The sequence below is a fragment of the Mesoplodon mirus genome (assembly GCF_964341445.2).
Source record: "Mesoplodon mirus genome assembly, chromosome: 4".
NCBI lineage: Eukaryota > Metazoa > Chordata > Mammalia > Artiodactyla > Ziphiidae > Mesoplodon > Mesoplodon mirus.
The window spans coordinates 158,573,407-158,587,904 of record NC_138979.1 but is presented as its reverse complement, the minus strand read 5'-3'; the positions used below and the strand labels follow the sequence as shown (position 1 = coordinate 158,587,904).

The window sequence follows — 14,498 nt, the reverse complement described above, 5'->3', positions numbered from 1 at the left end:
AATCCTAGATTCCCATTTCCTTAATAGTCTGTTATGTGAAAACACTTTCAGCACTACTTACTATTCTTTGCTGCAAAACTTAGTGGCAAAAACCAGAATCTACTTTAACCAGGCTAAGGAGAAAGAGATGAATAAAGGTAGCTCATAGAATCTCTAGGAGGTCCAAGGAACCAGACTTGGCTGCTGCAGATCCAGAAACAATCCAGAGAGAAAAAACACTCCACTACAACACACACTGACATTGACCCTCATTATGGGACACCAGTGCTGCTTAGTTCTAGATGCTAGGAACTTTGTCTCAACCACCCCAGAAGAACCATATCAATGGAGAAATATGTCCACCACAGTCACCGTGCCTGAATGAGAAAGAATGTAGCCCTCATTCTTGCTGTTGGTAAATACCATATGAACACGAGGAAAGCCAACCCTAGGTTAAGGTGACATTGAGGAAGGCTGAGCACAAATGGAAAGAAACTGGGTCTTTGAAATATCATTGGGCTACTAGATCAAAGATCAAAAGCCTGTTCTACCTTGAATTATTCAGTGAGGTGAGTGATTGGATCTGTTATTAGTTATGCCATTTGAATTTGGCTGTCTAATGTTTACAGCATGGAGTCCTAGTAGATTTAAGAGATACACCTAGCATGCAGACATTCAGATCATGTCTTTGAGCTAGGGTGTTATTTTTCCTGCACAGTGCTTGAATCAGTACTTCCAACTTGTGGCTTATCAGGTTTCTATTTTCTGTTTGATGGGCTGGTTGATCTTAATGAGGTAATGTTAATTCAAAATTTAAATGTAAATTATAACATAAAAATATTAGAACAAAAATTTGAAGTCTAGGTAATCTTGGAGGTATAACAAGATAGGAGACCTTAAATCACAAAAGGGAAACAGACATACTGGATTATTAAAAAATATGGCAAAGACACTCAAACCAAAAATAAGACAGGTAATGGAGTGGAAAAATATCTGCATAATATAGAACAAAGGGTTGACATCTCTAATAGACAAAGTTTCTATAAATTGATGAGAAAAAATAAGCCACTTAATAGGAAAAGTAGCAAAATATATAAACATGTAAGTGGTCGAAGATTGCATGAAAATGTATAAGAAACGCAAGAAAATACACTCAACCTCACTAATAGTTAGCAATAAGGAAATACTTTTCACAAAAATTTCACAAGTATTTTAAAAATATAATTAATTAATTAATTTATTTATTTATTTGGTTGCTCCAGGTCTTAGTTCTTAGTTGTGGCAGGTGGGCTCCTTAGTTGCAGCTCGCCGGCTCCTTAGTTATGGCATGCAAAGTCTTAGTTGTGGCATGCATGTGGGATCTATTTCCCTGACCAGGGATCAAACCCGGGCCCCCTGCATTGGGAGCGCAGAGTCTTAACCACTGTGCCTCTAGGGAATTCCCTCACAAGTATTTTAAAAACAATAACATTCAGTGAAGATGAAGGATAGTGAGTATGACAAACACACTGCTGGTGGGAATATAGCCACCAGCGATATTATCACTTGTGGATTCCATATTTACAAACTCACTTACTTGCTAAAATTTATTTGTAACTCCAAAATCAATATTTGAAGTGCTTTTGCAGTTACATGCAGTCATTTGTGGACATGCGCAGAATAGTAAAATTATTATAGAGTCATTCAATAGGTACATTTCCAACTGAGGTCAAGCAAGGCGATCTTCTGTTTTCTTCTTCAGCTTACATACTATAAACAAGTGTTCTTTTTACCATCTATTTAGTGAATGCTTCCTGCATTTTTTTTTGCTTTTTGTAAAGTGACTTTGCTGTTTAAATAGCCTCCAAGCATAATGCTGAAGTGCCGTCTAACATTTCTAAACACAAGAAGGCTGTGATGTGCTTTCAGAGAAAATATGTGTGTTAGATAAACTTGGTGCAGGCATGAGTTATAGTGCTGTTGGCTGTGAGTTCAATGTTAATGAATCAATGATATATAATAAATAAGCCGTCTTTAAATAGAGACACATAAAACAAGGTTACATATTGAGTGTTTGACAAAAAATGTTGGAACCAAAGCTTGTAGGAACCTAACCTTGTATTTCCTCTAATGATTTAGTATTCACTACTTTAGGGTTCACAATGTTTTTTTTTTTTTTTTTTTGCGGTACGCGGTCCTCTCACTGTTGTGGCCTCTGCCGTTGCGGAGCACAGGCTCCGGATGTGCAGGCTCAGCGGCCATGGCTCACGGGCCCAGCCGCTCCGCGGCATGTGGGATCCTCCCAGGCCGGGGCACGAACCTGCGTCCCCTGCATTGGCAGGCGGACTCTCAACCACTGCGCCACCAGGGGAGCCTCACAATGTTTTTCATAGGACATCATTAAGTGGAATGATAATCAACTGCAATTTGCCTCAATCTTTTAGGAAAGTAATATCCCAATACTAATAAAATTAAGAATGAATTAAAAGGATCATACACCATGATCAAGTGGGATTTATCCCAGGGATGCAAGGATTCTTCAATATATGCAAATCAATCAATGTGATACACCACATTAACAAACTGAAGAATAAAAACCATATGATCATCTCAATAGATGCAGACAAAGCTTTAGACAAAATTCAACACCCATTTATGATAAAAAAAAAAAACTCTGTAATAGCAGCACTATTTACAATAGCCAGGACATAGAAGCAACCTAAATGTCCATCAACAGAGGAATGGATAAAGATGTGTTGCATATACACAATGGAATATTACTCAGCCATAAAAAAGAACAAAATAATGCCATTTGCAGCAATGTGGATGGACCTCAGTAAGACCTAGGATGTCATACTGAGTGAAGTAAGTCAGACACAGAAGGACAAGTATCACAGGGTATCACTTATATGTGGAATCTAAAAAAAAAGGTACAAATAAACTTATTTACAAAGCAGAAGTAGAGTCATGTTTATAGAAAACAAATTTATGGTTACCATGGGATGGGGGGGATAAACTGGGAGATTGGGATTGACATATACACACTACTGTATATAAAATGCATAACTAATAAGAACTTGCTGTATAGCACAGGGAATTCTACTCAATACTCTGTAATGCCCTCTATGGGAAAAGAATCTTAAAAACAAAAAAGTGATTATATGTATAACTGATTCACTTTGCTGTACATCTGAACCTAACACAACATTGTAAATCAACTATACTCCAATAAAAATTAAAAAAAGAATGAAGGTAGCTTTTGACCCAGAAATACCATTTCTGCAAACCTATCCTCCCCAAATAGGAGCATTAGTTGTAATGGCAACAAAATGAAATATAGCATTAGGAAGTTACCTGAATGTTCACTGATGGGGAAATGCTTGAATATCTTAATACATCCATACCATGGAAAAAAACGCAATGATTTTAAAGAATTTATATATACATTTCTTCCAAAGTTTTTTTCAACTTTTTCTTATGGTACTTGGTAACTGTTGTGCCAGAATTTAGCCTTAGACGGAGTTGACCAAGTTAGGTGGAGTTGATCTGCATTTCCAATCAAACTGACGTGTGCGTGTGTACATACATGTATACCTATGTACATGTTTTTCAACCTGAAGGGTTTTCTATTAAGACTTGAGAAATACAAATTTCAAAACAATATGTGTAACATGACCCAGTTTATAAAAATAAACAACAAAAGCAAAACAACAACTACCGCCACCACTTCTAAAACTGTATATATGTTGGGTATCGTGGAGAATGGGGTAGAAGGATGCTCACCAGCTACTAATATTGTTACCCCAGGGTAGAAAAAACAGAGGGGTCAGGTAAGATTTACTTTTCTTGTATCATGTTTTCAACCTTAGTTACAATAAACATAGTTTTTAATTAAAGAGAAAATATCAAAAAGAAAATTCAATTGAATATATTAGACAAACAAAATGCCAATTATTTTATCCCACTCCAAATTTTCAGTGTTTGTGCAATGAAGCTCCAGAATCTTCATTTTCACAGGCACCTCAGGAGATTCTTAGGCTGGTGGTCTTTTTGCCACGCTCTGAGAACCCAGCTCTGGGCTGACATCACCCTTTTATGCACACAGTCTTCCTAAGGGAATACAACCGATGAGGTTGTCACAGCTAAATGCAACCACCATCCAGTTCTGCTTCCAAGAGATCGCTCCTGTATCACCTTCACTGGAGTTCTGGGTGTTTTCAAACTCTTCAACCGTGAATTGATTGAAACTCTGTTACTTTCCCACCACAGATGGCTAATGGCATCCATTGTGTGTGGGTTTACCACATTTAACCCTCAGGAGGCACCTTGATTTTCTTTCTCTTCAAGCTGTTAGGGGAAGGGGTCTGCTGCCAGCCCCACGAACCAACACATTTGTCATTTTCCTTATGAGATCTGTATTGGGAGATGCCATCACTGTAAAACGAGAAACACCTCCTCCCTGTTACCTATACAGACAAGGTACAGCCTTTCTCCATTGCTGAAGGAAGGACTTACCTATCTTCACCACAAAGTCAAAGTTCGTTCTTTCTTTTCTACATTTACAAAGCAAATGTTTCTTCCCTCCAAAAGCAAATACATTCTCAGTCTATGTAATTATTAAAGAGAAATGTGACCTTGTTGCCCAATGTAAAAACTGTGTATCTCATGAAAGATGTAGAAAGAGGGAAGTAGAGAGTAAAAGCAAGAGAAAAGCAACAGCCGGAGAGAAAGGCGGAGAAGGAGGGGGACAGGGATTAAGCCTGATTAACTATTCCATATTATTTGTACAGTTTCCTTACTTCAACTGATCTGTTTCCAGTCAGCAAGTATTATTTTGAACTTACTTTAATTACTGTTTCCTTAGTACACAAATTGTGAGACTTGCAATTTAATGTGCATGTGTTCGTATTTTCCTTTACATGTTAGTGAAATGATGTTTAAATATCTTATTACCTTTCACTTTTAAAGGGCCCGGAAAGAAATTTAGTCTATCTGAAAGGAGTCAGCTCTCCCCTCAGTAACAAGACTGAGAACTCCTTGTGTCAGGGCTGTGTCTTACACTTGTTTTGCTGCCCCCACAGTAGCTATTAGGAGAAGGTAAAATAAATGGCAAAGCCTGCATGCTCTAAATCTATCTGCGGTCCCTTCAGAACATACACAACATCTTTGCATTTAGAGACAGCATGATCCGACAGCTAAAATACTGGGCAGCATCCAGTGAAGCTGGCTAGACTAAAGGCGGTACCTTGCTCTGGTGAGGCATTGCACCTTACCAAGTGAGGCTTTGAGGATATCACTCAATCTCTTTGAAATGAAAATGCTATTTCCACGGAACAAACTAGATGTGTAGTCCATGTAATTCTCAAAATGGCTCCACCACCTAAGGTAGAACGTATGCTCATGCATACTGTTTGTCATGAGATCTCATGACGACAGAATGGATATTGAGTGGAATACAGTACTATTTCAATATCTAGGACACTCTCTGTCTTCTAGGACCTTCAGAAGTTCTGGGAAGTTGAGAGAGGAACACAGCATTCCCTCTCTTTCTAGCCCCATTTCTGTCAGCAAAGAGAAGCCCCCCACCAAGTACTCAGAGATAGATACAGCCCCAAAGAGATAATGGACAAAATGGATCTCCTGCCTCTGATTGGCTGGAAGTCAATCAATGAGCTCCTACATGCTTCAATAAGAATGCTGACTGGGAAAAGAGGAGTGGATAGAAGCCCCTGGTGTTGAAGGCACAAGTGAGGCAACAAGTTGCAGAGAGTCTGACAGTGAAATGAATAACAAAGTGCAAAATATGGACTCTTCTCTGGTCTTCGATACCAGAAATTCACAAGAGGGAGGGCTTCATGGCATGCTGGTGAGAGCCCTAGACTAGAAAACAGAATAACCTAGTTCAATCCTGGCTCTGCCCCTTACGGATCAGGTGATTTCATGCAAATCACAATTCTCAAATTTCATTTTTTCTCATACGTAAAATGGGAATAATTTCATTGCTCTTAAAGCCTCATGGCAAGATGGTTTTCTTCTGCTTTTACCTGCTTATTTCCTTACCCCCTTTCTGATAAAGGACTATACCTAGATGTTCTTCCAGATATTATAGGTATAATTTTAAAATTATACTATTAATTGCTACTTAAAAAAATTTTTTTTTTGGCTAACATTTCATGGGTCAGGGGTAAAAATAAGATGGCAGCCAGATGCCTGTATTATATCGCAATAGCCTTTCAGAAAGTTAGCTCCCATCATCTGATTCTCGTAGCTAATTTCTAAACATAAGAGTTGGTAATATATATATATATACATATACATACACATATATGTACATACATAAAATACAAACTCATATTTAGAAATTAGCCACAAGAGTTTTATATACATATATGTCTACATAGGTATATGTATGTACATATATGTGTGTGTGTGTGTGTGTACATATATATATGTGTTAGATAGAAAGTGTGAACTCTGGCAGACAGTGTTTTAGTTTTTGGGGTTTTTTTTCCTGGCAAAGTAAGAGGTCCCCATTATACCTGACCCAAATGAGCTCAATGTAACTCAAAAACACATGAAAGAAAAGTAGCTACTCTATCCCAGAAACACATCAGCTCCACTGTTACTGCCAGATAAGCCAACATCCCAGCATCAGCTTTATCACCAACAACTACCTCTTGGGCACATCACCATGACTCACAGTCTCAAGGAGCAAGCCAGGTCACTAAGAAAAGGTCATGTTCAATAGACTCAGTATTAAAAAATATAACAGTGTCAAAGAAAAACAATTCCAGACTTAGATAAGGAGAGAGTTTACTTAAAAAGACTGTTTCAAAGGGGGAGGGGAATTAGTGCAACGGGGACAAGGCTCAGACTCTAAGATCTAGAAGCCTCTTTCTGATCACAGGAGAGGCAAAAAGGGCCCTTGCAACAGAGAGGAGTAAACAAGGCTAGGAGGAGCGGGGTGGGGTCGGGGGGTGAGCAGGGGGCATCATCTGCAGCCAGAAGATTCTCAGAAAGGGCCACTAAGGAGGGATTGCTCTGTGTTCCAAAGCCTGCTCAACCTCAAGGGTGAGTGGAGGCCTCTGGCCTTAACTGAAGTTTAGTCATGTCAAATTAGCAGGCATTTTGTCCAGAGGTCAGTGGGGCACATTCGCTTAATCATGTATGAGATCGAGAATAGGCTCCTGGAGGGTCTGTGTCTGGCCTTGTCATAGGTAAAAGAGGGCGTCACCATGAATCTTATGTGAGTCATATGCGGGAGGTGACTGCAGCAAACTGTGTCCCAGAACTGTTTTCCAGAATCACAGGCGAAGTTCAACACCGTCAGTAGTTCAGAAACATGTTCATTTAAACCAAAAACCGCTCTTGTTTGTGAATAAACCATCACCTACCTGGAACTGTTTGCCATCTAGACTTTAGGCAATGGCAGCTGCCAATGTATCATGGTTTGGGTGCTAATCTAAAGGTCCGCCCTTACCCACTGTCTCTTGGGCCGTTGCTCCTGAGGATGTGATGATGATGCAAAGGTCTTTGGGAAGGAGGGCCTACTTTCCCACTAGACGGTACTGGTACCCGGGGTCCTTCGTAGGGCCCTCTGGCCATCACGGGTGGATGACACGACAGAGTGCAGCCTGAGATGGACAGGAGGACAGTATGTGACTCACCCTCCCATCCAGTCTGGATTTAGGGCCTCTCTCCTGACCCATTTCAGAACATCAAAGAGGCACTCATAGAAAGCCTGGAGCAGTCATCCTGCCCATTTCATAGCTTCTGAGCAGGAATAGAAAGGAGTGGTGGTAGGAATTGGGAAAGCAACCCAAAGATGCTGGTAAGACTACTTTCCCCCAAGAAGAAACCTAGTTAACCACAGGCCTAACTCCTACGGGTTAAGTTCCTAGGGTTAACAAAGCAACTATAAAATAACCCAGGGGAATGCTGGTCTCAGCAGCTTTGGTCTCTCTCTACCCTTTCCCACTTTACTCCTTTACCTAGGCGATGGAATACAATTAGTTTACAGGCCTGATAGGAGGGGCTTTCAAAAGGGATAGATGGTCAAGGACCTGTGTATGGTCCTGCCTTTGGACATTCTCCCTCTGTTCAGAAAATAATGTAAATTGGCAGGGAAGATGCTCTTGACCCTCTCTTGATATACAAGGTACCAAGTGACATCCACTGGAACTTGACCTATCCCCCATCAGGGAAGTTGAATTCTTTTACTCTTGCATGAGCCTACAAAAGGGGTTATTTTGCGGGTTGGTGTCCAACAGAAAAAACTAAAGAATCACTCCTAGATGAGTGATTTGGGGTTTTCTTTTATCTCCCCAAATTAAGAACAGTGGCAAGCATATGCTGGGAAACAAACATTGATTAAGCATAAAGGAGAGAAATGTCACAGAAAGCAAGAATAGAAAACTGTAAAAAATTATTAAATCTCTGTTTCACTGGAAAATTTCCAAAAGTAACATGCCTGCCAATTTTTGAAAAATCTCAGCCATATCCAGCTACCCACAGCGTCTATTCACAGCTCTTGCTGACACAAACACTACTTTCATGGTGCCACATAAGTCATAATACAATCTACCTCCAGTTTCCCTATTACCCTTCTCTCTGATAAATTGTTGGCGGCCAATACAGGCAATCAGCGAGGTCAGCTTGGCTGAAGTGAATCTTTGATTAGGTTAAGCTATCAATATAACTATAAGATTAGACAGCTAATCATGGGTATTTAGCATAATTACCATTGCCACATCCCCAAAGCACTGCCCGGTGATTCAAGCTTAGAAGTCTTGATGGTGAGCTCTCAAAATGGGCAGAAAGTGAGTGATGTACCATGGAGGTGTCAGGAGGATGCTACTCTTTGGTCACAGCTAATTTTATTTATTTTTTATTCCTGGCCTTTCCCAGGCAATAGATCTATGGCTCTAGGCATTCTTCCCCAGCTAATATGTTAATTCTACACTGGTTTCTTTGATGACAGTTTTTACTATGTGCAAGTCCAACTTGAGATAAAACCTAGCTGCTTGGAGCTTCAAGATGGCAAAAGAGTAACACGTGGAGATCACCTTCCTCCCCACAAATACACCAGAAATACATCTACACATGGAACAACTCCTACAGAACACCTACTGAACGCTGGCAGAAGACCTCAGACCTCCCAAAAGGCAGTCTTCCTACCTTCCTGGGTAGGGAGGGCAAAAGAAAAGAGAAAGAACAGAGACAAATGAATAGGGATGGGACCTGCACCAGTGCGAGGGAGCCATGAAGGAGAAAAGGTTTCCACACACTAGAAGCCCCTGCGCCGGCGGAGACGGCGGGTGGCGGAGGCGGGGGAGCTTCGAAGCCGCGGAGGAGAGCACAGTAACAGGGGTGCGGAGGGCAAAGTGGAGAGATTCCCGCACAGAGGATCGGTGCTGACCAGCACTCACCAGCCCGAGAGGCTTGTCTGCTCACCCGCCGGGGCGGGCGGGGGCTGGGAGCTGAGGCTCAGGCTTTGGTCAGATGCCAGAAGAGGACTGGCGGCGTGAACACAGCCTGAAGGGCGGGCTAGTGCGCCACAGCTAGCCGGGAGGGAGTCCGAGAAAGAGTCTGGAGCTGCCTAAGAGGCAAGAGACTTTCTCTTCCCTCTTTGTTTCCTGGTGCGCGAGGAGAGGGGATTCAGAGTGCCGCTTAAAGGAGCTCCAGACACGGGCGTGAGCTGCGGCTAAAAGTGCGGACCCCAGAGACGGGCGTGGGACGCTGGGGCTACTGCTGCCGCCACCAAGAAGCCTGTGTGCGAGCACAGGTCACTCTCCACACCTCCCCTCCTGGGAGCCTGTGCGGCCCGCCACTGCCAAGGTCCCCTGATCCAGGGACAACTTACCGGGGAGAACGCACGGCGCGCCTCAGGCTGCTGCAACGTCACGCCGGCCTCTGCCGCCGCAGGCTCGCCCCGCCCTCCGTGCCCCTCCCTCCAGCCGGCCTGGGTGAGCCTGAGCCCCCGAATCAGCGGCTTCTTTAACCCCGTCCTGCCTGAGCGAAAAAGAGACGCCCTCAGGCGACCTACATGCAGAAGCGGGGCCAAATCCAAAACTGAACCCCGGGAGCTATGCGAACAAAGAAGAGAAAGGGAAATCTCTCCCAGAAGCTTCAGGAGCAGCGGATTAAATCTCCACAATCAACTTGATGTACCCTGCATCTGTGGAACACCTGAATAGACAACACATCATCCCAAATTGAGGAGGTGGACTTTGGGAGCAATGATATATATATTTTTTTCCCTTTTTGTATTTTTGTGAGTGTGTATGTGTATGCTTCTTTATGTGATTTTGTCTGTATAGCTTTGCTTTTACCATTTGTCCTAGGGTTCTGTTGGTCTGTTTTTTTGTTTGTTTGTTTGTTTTCCTTTTTAGTATAGTTTTTACCACTTATCATTGGTGGATTTGTTTTTTGGTTTGGTTGCTCTCTTCTTTCTGTCTTTCCTTTCTTTTTCTTAATTACTTAAAAATTGTTTTAATAATTATTTTTTTATTTTAATGACTTTATTTTATTTTATCTTCTTTCTTTCTTTTTTTTCTCCCTTTTATTCTGAGCCATGTGGATGACAGGATCTTGGTGCTACAGCCAGGCATCAGGGCTAAGCCTCTGAGGTAGGAGAGCCAACTTCAGGACACTGGTCCATAAGAGACCTCCCAGCTCCACGTAATATGAAATGGCGAAAATTTCCCAGAGATCTCCATCTCAATACCAAGACCCACCTCCATTCAACGACAATCAAGCTACAGTGCTGGACACCCTATGCCAAACAACTAGCAAGACAGGAACACAACCCCACCCATTAGCAGAGGGGCTGCCTAAAATCATAATAAGGCCACAGACACCCCAAAACACACCACCAGACGTGGAACTGTCCACGAGAAAGACATGATCCAGCCTCATCCACCAGAACACAGGCACTAGTCCCCACCACCAGGAAGCCTACACAACCCACTGAACCAACCTTAGCCACTGGGGACAGACACCAAAAACAATGGGAACTATGAACCTGCAGCCTGTGAAAAGGAGACCCCAAATACAGTAAGTTAAGCAAAATGAGAAGACAGAGAAACGCACAGAAGATGAAGGAGCAAGGCAAAAACCCACCAGACCTAACAAATGAAGAGGAAATAGGCAGTCTACCTGAAAAAGAATTCAGAATAATGATAGTAAAGAAGATCCAAAATCTTGGAAGTAGAATGCAGAAAATACGAGAAATGTCTAACAAGGATGTATAAGAACTAAACAGCAAACAAACAGTGATGAACAACACAATAAATAAAATTTTAAATTCTCTAGAAGGGATCAATAGCAGAATAACTGAGGCAGAAGAACGGATAAGTGACTGGAAGATAAAACAGTGGAAATAAGTACCGCACAGCAGAATAAAGAAGAAGAATGAAGAGAATTGAGGACAGTCTCAGAGACCTCTGGGACAACAATGAATGCACCAACATTCAAATAATAGGGGTCCCAGAAGAAGAAGAGAAAAAGAAAGGGTCTGAGAAAACATTTGAAGAGATTATAGTTGAAAACTTCCCTAATATGGGAAAGGAAATAGTTAATCAAGTCCAGGAAGCACAGAGAGTCCCATACAGGATAAATCCAAGGAGAAACACGCCAAGACACATATTAATCAACCTATCAAAAATTAAATACAAAGAAAAAATATTAAAAGCAGCAAGGGAAAAACAACAAATAACACACAAGGGAATCCCTGTAAGGTTAACAGCTAATCTTTCAGCAGAAACTCTGCAAGCCAGAAGGGAGTGGCAGGACATATTTAAAGTGATGAAGGAGAAAAACCTAAAACCAAGATTAATCTATACAGCAAGGATCTCATTCAGATTTGACGGAGAAATTAAAACTTTTACAGACAAGCAAAAGCTAAGAGAATTCAGCACCACCAAACCAGCTTTACAACAAATGCTAAAGGAACTTCTCTAGGCAGGAAACACAAGACAAGGAAAAGACCTACAATAACAAACCCAAAACAATTAAGAAAATGGGAATAGGAACATACATATCAATAATTACCTTAAATGTAAATGGATTAAATGCTCCCATCAAAAGACACAGACTGGCTGAATGGATACAAAAACAAGACCTGTATATATGCTGTCTACAAGAGACCTACTTCAGACCTAGGGACACATACAGACTGAAAATGAGGGGATGGAAAAAGATATTCCATGCAAATGGAAATCAAAAGAAAGCTGGAGTAGCAATTCTCATATCAGACGAAATAGACTTTAAAATAAAGACAATTACAAGAGACAGAGAAGGACATTACATAATGATCAAGGGATTAATCCAAGAAGAAGATATAACAATTGTAAATATTTATGCACCCAACATAGGAGCACCTCAATACATGAGTCAAATGCTAACAGCCATAAAAGGGGAAATCGACAGTAACACAATCATAGTAGGGGACATTAACACCCCACTTTCACCAATGGACAGATTATCCAAAATGAACATAAATAAGGAAACACAAGCTTTAAATGATACATTAAACAAGATGGACTTAATTGATATTTATAGGGCATTCCATCCAAAAACAACAGAATGCACTTTCTTCTCAACTGCTCATGGAACATTCTCCAGGATAGATCATACCTTGGGTCACAAATCAAGCCTTGGTAAACTTAAGAAAATTGAAATTGTATCAAGTATCTTTTCTGGCCACAGCGCTATGACATAGATATCAATTATGGAAAAACTCTGTAAAAAAAACAAACGCATGGAGGCTAAACAATACACTACTTAATAACCAAGAGATCACTGAAGAAATCAAAGAGGAAATCAAAAAATACCTAGAAACAAATGACAATGAAAACACGACGACCCAAAACCTATGGGATGCAGCAAAAGCAGCTCTAAGAGGGAAGTTTATAGCAATACAATCTCACCTTAAGAAACAAGAAACATCTCAAACAAACAACCTAACCTTACACCTAAAGCAAGTAGAAAAAGAAGAACAAAAAACCCCCAAACTTAGCAGAAGGAAAGAAATCATAAAAATCAGATCAGAAATAAATGAAAAAGAAATGAAGGAAATGATAGCAAAGATCAATAAAACTAAAAGCTAGTTCTTTGAGAAGATAAACAAAATTGATAAATCATTAGCCAGACTCATCAAGAAAAACAGGGAGAAGACTCAAATCAATAGAATTATAAATGAAAAAGGAGCAGTAACAACTGCCACTGCAGAATTACAAAGGATCATGAGAGATTACTACAAGCAACTATATGCCAATAAAATGGACAACCTGGAAGAAATGGACAAATTCTTAGAAATGTGCAACCTTCTGAGACTGAACCAGGAAGAAACAGAAAATATGAACAGGCCAATCCCAAGCACTGAAATTGAAACTGTGATTAAAAATCTTCCAACAAACAAAAGCCCAGAACCAGATGGCTTCACAGGCGAATTCTATCAAACATTTACAGAACAGCTAACACCTATCCTTCTCAAACTCTTCCAAAATATAGTGGAGGGAGGAACACTCCCAAACTCATTGTACGAGGCCACCATCACCCTGATATCAAAATCAGACAAAGATGTCACAAACAAAGAAAACTACAGGCCAGTATCACTGATGAGCATAGATCTAAAAATCCTCCACCAAATACTATCAAACACAATCCAACAGCACATTAAAAGGATCATACACCATGATCAAGTGGGGTTTATTCCAGGAATGTAAGGATTCTTCAATATACACAAATCAATCAATATGATACACCATATTAACAAATTGAGGTGAAAAACCATATGACCATCTCCATAGATGCAGAGAAATCTTTTGACAAAATTCAACACCCATTTATGATAAAAACCCTCCAGAAAGTAGGCATAGAGGGAACTTTCCTCAACATAATAAAGGCCATATATGACAAACCCACAGCCAACACCGTCCTCAATGGTTATCAATTGAAACCATTTCCAGTAAGAACAGGAACAGGACAAGGTTGCCCACTCTCACCACTATTATTCAACATAGTTTTGGAAGTTTTAGCCACAGCAATCAGAGAAGAAAGAGAAATAAAAGGAATCCAAATCAGAAAAGAAGAAGTAAAGCTGCCACTGTTTGCTGAAGACATGATACTCTACATAGAGAATCCTAAAGATGCTACCAGAAAACTACTAGAGCTAATCAATGAATTTGGTAAAGTAGCAGGATACAAAATTATTGCACAGAAATCTCTTGCATGCCTATACCCTAATGATGAAAAATCTGAAAGTGAAATTAAGAAAACACTCCCATTTACCATTGCAACAAAAAGAATAAAATATCTAGGAATAAACTGACCTAAGGAGACAAAAGACCTGTATGCAGAAAAACATAAGACACTGATGAAAGAAATTAAAGATGATACAAATAGATGGAGAGATATGCCATGTTCTTGGATTGGAAAAATCAACACTGTGAAAATGACTCTACTACCCAAAGCAATCTACAGATTCAATGCAATCCCTTTCAAACTACCACTGGCATTTTTCCCAGAACTAGAACAAA

At 40.6% G+C, this 14,498-nt stretch overlaps 1 protein-coding gene across 1 annotated transcript in view; it reads right to left on the bottom strand.

Annotated features, from left to right (window-relative positions):
- The window catches only part of RGS6 (regulator of G protein signaling 6), a 581,826-nt gene that overhangs the window by 294,132 nt on the left and 273,196 nt on the right, over window positions 1-14,498 (bottom strand). The window lies entirely within an intron of this gene.